This window comes from Zingiber officinale, chromosome 3B (genome assembly GCF_018446385.1).
Source record: "Zingiber officinale cultivar Zhangliang chromosome 3B, Zo_v1.1, whole genome shotgun sequence".
NCBI lineage: Eukaryota > Viridiplantae > Streptophyta > Magnoliopsida > Zingiberales > Zingiberaceae > Zingiber > Zingiber officinale.
The window spans coordinates 122,897,657-122,903,656 of NC_055991.1; positions in this window are offsets into that span (position 1 = coordinate 122,897,657).

Consider the following 6,000-nt stretch of genomic DNA (forward strand, 5'->3'; position numbering starts at 1 on the left):
ACCAAGTAACCACCTGAGTATTTTGTATTATTTTTCTGCTGCTACTTTGCTACTCGTTTTATGAATTGATACCAAAGAAAGAGTTTTAAAGGAGTGATATTCACCCCCTCTCTATCGCTCCTTTTCGATTCTTCAATTTGTATCAGAGCATGGTAGCTCTGAAATTACTTAACAGTTTTTCGAGTAGATTTTTAAATTTTTTCTTTTTCTTTATAATTTTTTTTCTCTTATTTCTTTTTCCCACACTACTAATCTCAAGACGAGAGTCTTAGAAATTTTTGTCTCTTAATTCTTTGATTGTAAGAATGTCAAATTCCTATCACGAAGGGAGAAGCATCTTCGACCCCACTGTACAATCAAGTCTACTTCAATTGTTGGAGGCGAGGAATAGAATCTTTTATAGGAAGTGGCAGTTTTGACAACTAGATTGCATTGAACCAACCTTCTTGAAACTTAGAAGCGAACACAAAGATAATAGATATATTAATAAATATTTTGCCTAATGAAATTTTGTGTCAATTAAAAAATTACAAGAATCAATTCGATTTTTGGACCAAAGTGATCGAGCTTCACAAGACTCCATCGAGGCTAGAGGATCAAGGCAAAAGTGAGTCTGAATCTGAATTTGAATCTAGAGAGCTATCCTCAAAGACATATTTAGAAGAGTAAGACCAAATCAACTTCATGGCACTAATCGTCGAGGAGGAGGCAGATGGATATGAACTCGAGTCCGACCAAATGCTCGAGCCCGAATCCCATATGGCAATGGTTAAGGGGGAGAATCCTAACGAGGATTCAAAAGGTAATATTGTAAATACAAAATTTAAAGATCACATAACATGTTTTAAGTATAGTGAAAAAGGGCACTACAAAAGTAAATGTCCAAAAAATCGATTCGCACAACCGGAGGCACAGGAGGATGTTAGATATAATTATCCCTATTAGGTGAGCTTATTTGTAAGTTATATATGTGAATACGATCTGAACCCTTTAAAATTGTCTAACTTAGGCTTATTGGGTTCGGTTGTTAAATGTAGACCTTGTATGTGTAGAACCTTTAGTCCCGCATATATTATTAACTTAGGCTTATTGGGTTCGGTTATTAGAATCGTAAAATAGCCTACACGGGTATTGAACCCGAGACATATTGGGTTTTATGACTTAAGGTGAACTCTAGTAACCAAGTGAACCCAGCAGGGCCGTGCTGAGAAGAAAGGGAATCAATTATATTTATATTTGAGTTGGGCCGAATTACCCACTTAATATAAATAGGGAAGAATTAAGTGAAGAGTTATTTTTTAACGTAACTCTCCTCTCCCTCAAAACCCTCACCGCCGCCCCTTCTCCTTTCTCTTCCTCTTCTCGGCGCCAACCACAAGCACACCTAGGGCTCCATCCCTAGGGTCCCAAGGGCTTCTCCCGGCGATATCTTGGATACGGGGACGCTCCCCTCCGCGAGAGGAACGCGTAGACGCGAGAAGATTGTCGAAAGAATCGTCTTCTCCGGAAATCTAGCGAGTAGAATCGTAAGAAAATTAGAGCAGAAGGTAAGAAACCCCTCACCTACAGTATAAGTAGCTAGTCGTATGTTTGTATGCATTGTTTTAGCCGTATGCAGATTTTTAGTGATAGGGTGCGAATTAGCGCACACCAAGCGTTTGATTAAACGCTCAGCTCAGTGAAATGCCACCATAGGCATTTTAATAGCTTAGATAAATGCAATAGAAGCATTTTTACAGCTTAATCAGTCTTGCTACAGCTTTTATGGACTAGACGTCCAATGGGTGGGCTCCCACAATTTCCCTAGGTTCATATAACGTAGTTCTGGGTTTAGACAACCTAGTAAGAGCAAGACAAGAGTTATTAGCTTATGTTTAGTATTTTACTTTTCAGTGGCACTGTACTGGATTAGATATCCATTGGGTTGGACTCCCACAGTCGTCCCTAGGTTTAGATAACCTAGTAACCCTACTAAATGCGGGACTTGTAACCCCGGGTACAGTTGCCGGGCCCAAACAGCAGCATGATTATTATTTTAATCTATTTATGAAAATAGTTTTCAAAACTTCACAAATAGTTATGTGGATTCAGTACAGCTTTAGCATTAGTTTAGAATTAGCTCAGCTCAGTTTTGTATCGGTTTAGTTTTCTATTGATACATATGATAGCTTATGTTAGCACTTGTTGCCATGACTAGTTTGTTTGTATGTCATGCTATACCTTTACATGTTCTGTATTCATACATTTCAAATAGCATGATTTCATCGTATGCATGTTTTTGTGAGGTAGCTGGTTTCTTACTAAGCTCTCAAGCTTACAGATACTCTTTTCCTTATACTGCAGATAAAGGTAAAGGAAAGATGGACTAGCGGAGGCTGGAGGTCAATGCGACGAAGATGTGTGTGTGCAAAGGAGTTTGGAATGAAGATCTTAGGGATTTAGCAAGTCTAACTATTTGAACCTTATTATGTTTAGTTTTCGCATTTCAGTTTGCTTAAAAGTCATGAACTAGTGAAATATGCACCATGCCATGTTTAGAATGCTAGTTAATTGTTGTTAGAATGCACTTCAGTTAGTTTAGAGTTGGTATATGAGATTTCTGCTCGAACCAGGGCTGAAATCAGGTTCTGATATGAAATCAGAAACCCCGATCGATCAGCCGATCGATTGGAGGCTTCTCGATCGATCAGCTGATCGATTGGACAGCTTATCCCGCGAACAGAACGCGTCTGGATCGATCAGTCGATCGATCCAGCCGAGTTTCGTCGCGAACAGAAGGTTTGTGGATCGATCAGCCGATCGATCCGAGTTGAACCCGCGTACAGCGCGTCGTCGAATCGATCACTGGATCGATTGGACATACTGGATCGATCAGCCAATCGATCCAGACGCTAGTTCTCACGTACAGTAGGGTCCTGAATCGATCATTGGATCGATTGCCTAACCTGGATCGATCAGCCGATCGATCCAAATTAGTCTCCGTGCACAGTAGCATGCTGGGTCGATCCATGGATCGATCAGAGGCCTAGTACTAACTGAAACCACTTTAGTTCAGCTCCAGATGACAGCAAAGACCTAGAACACCCCTTCTAGCATAGCCACAACAATTCAAGGGGTAGTTTAAACATTAAGTCAGATAGTATAACGATTAACATAAGCATATTCATTAGTTTAGCAAAATTTTCATCAGATCAGTTTTCCGCACATGAATTTGACAGCATAATGTAATGATCGGCCTCACAGCCTAGTTAGTAGAAGGCGGGTCGTTACAGGTTTAGGGTGAAAAATCTTGACAGAGCTTTTGGTTCCCCATTGACCTAAACCTTTTTGGCACCGTCACCCCTAAGCCCCTTGGAAGACATTCCTTTTCTTTTCGCTGCATCTTCTTCCACAGGGATTATTTCTAGATGATGCTAAAGATAAGGATGACTTTTCAATCAGGTTCCTTGTCATATTTATTTATGTACTTATTTGTCTTATGCCATGTTCTTGATGAAACCAGATCTTCTTATTCTTATATTTCCTATATGTGAATTCTTTATATTTTAGAATTCATGTTGTTTAGGTTTTACGAGAACTATCAATTAGTATCAGCGCCACAGGTTTTGTTTCATCATTTTTATTAGTAATAAAGTTTAAGTTTTTTGTTGATTTGTTATTTATATGCTAGATCAAGTTTTTCTTAGTTAATACAAATTTTTAATCGTCGAAAATCATATAAGAGAAAACTAAGATAGACTTGTTTTTCAAATTTTTTGTGTTTCTGAGAATAATACGAAGAACGGCGAAAACCATCACTGTTTAATCTAATTTTAGGTAAAATTGTGATGATTCAATCGATTACTTTAGTTAGGCAATCGATTGCTGAGTCTAAAATTTTGAACAGAAATATTTGAAAATTTTAATCGATAAATAGTCTTAAACTCACAACTACGTCAATTATCAATCGATTAGAATTATTTTTAATTGATTAAGATTATTTCTTTTTATTAAGTTTACTATTTCAAATGTGACGCAATATCGAAAAAAATTGACATGAACCCATTTTTTAACAACATTTACTCTTAAAAAAAGAAAATACATTAATTATATATATATATATATATAATTAAGGGATTAAATAGTATTAAATAATACTATTTATTATAGAACTCGAAGCTTTAGTCTTTTAAGGAAAGATTCTATGTATAATCACGTAGTTATATATAATAGGCTTTCGGATCGATCGGGATAATTGATTGGATCATACCAATCGATTACCATAAGGTATCAATTGATTAATAAGCATAATTTTATGTTGTTGAGGGGGGATTGTTGGGGTTGAAAGGTAGCAAACATAGTCCTACATTGAAAACACATGAGAAAGATCATGGGTTTATAAAAGAAAATATATCTCCATTGGCGTGAGACCTTTTGAGTAGAGCCTAAGAGCAAAACCATGAGGGCTTAGATTTGGTGAAACCACCATTCAAGCAATTTTTTCTTGGTAATTTTAAACTTTTTTGAGTCAATCGAAATCGGTAAAATTGTCGCCTTCTGATTTTTTCTTTCGATCGAGTTTTTTTATTTTTCGAAGTTGGTGTAACCACCACTCGAGTTCTTATTATATTCTCTTACTCCCGCACTATTAAATCCAAGACCTAGTCTTGGAATCTTTGTTGTTTTTTTTCTTGTGTGTACGAGGTTTCCTCTTAAATGACCCATCAAGAAGGCTATAGCACAACCCGTCCACTTCTCTTCTTCGACGAAGACTTCGGCTACTGGAAGGGTCGAATAGAGTCCTACCTCCAAACCTTGTTTGAGATGTGGATGATCATCAAAACTGGCATCTCACTCCCACTCGACGGCACGGGAAAACCGGTATCATGCGAGAACTGGGACGCAAGTCTAATAAAAAAGGTTGAGGCCAACGCCAAAGCAACATGTATGCTTCAATGTGGTCTAAAAAAGGAGGAACTGAACCGAGTTGGTCCGTTCTCAAGTGCCAAAGACTTATGGGAGAAGCTAATTGAGCTACATGAAGGGACCTCCGATACTAAAGTAAGTAAAAGAGATATGATTTTAAATCAATTATATAACTTTAATTGTATGCACGCATCCAATACCTCCTCAATGACCTCCACGCGATCGGACAGAAGGTGGAGAATCAAGACGTAATAAGGTACACACTAAACACTTTTTCGAGGAATACGTTATGGGCATCGATGGTAGACGCCTACAAAGTATCCAAAGATTTGTTGTTAATTAAATTAGATGAATTGTTTTTCGAATTTGAATTATACGAACAGACTAATGCATGTCCGTCCAAGAGAGGTATTGTGTTGATTGCAGGTACAAGCAAAGCAAAGGAAGAAGAAAGCACTGCAAGCAACGTCGGACGAGTCTTCCTCAAAAGATTCCGACAAAGAGCTTGAACAGACGAGCTTCCTTGCACTTACGGCCCGGGAATAAGTCAACGAATCAGAAATCGAGAGCGAATCGGAAGTCGAGTCCGAGAGAAGTCACGGATCCGTATCTGTTTCTGAAGGCCCTAACCCCACTGTAAGAAGTTCACTGCATAATTTAGTTAATTATCTAATGCGCAAGTTAGTTAAATCCAATGTCCGGGTCAAATCACTTCAAAAGGAGATAACAACCCTTAAAGAAGTGACTAACCCTAGCTCCTTGACTGACCTTATTCAGACTGGAACCTCAACTCAAGTATAAAAGTTTGAGGAAGAGAATTCTAGCTTGAAAAATCAAGGAACTAAAGGATACGTTGGAACGGTTCACTTTGAGTTCCAAGAATCTTGATCTGATTCTTAGAAAACAGAGAGTCGTCTACAACTTATCCGGACTTAGATTTAAAGCTAAATGAAAAAACAAGTCTTATTTATCAAATTATAAATAAAACAAATAGAAAAGTAGTCCAAGCATGGGTGCCCAAGTCGAACTTGGTTAATCAAGTTGGAGTTAGACAATATTGGGTCCCCAAGAATCAAATCCATTACCTTGATAGAT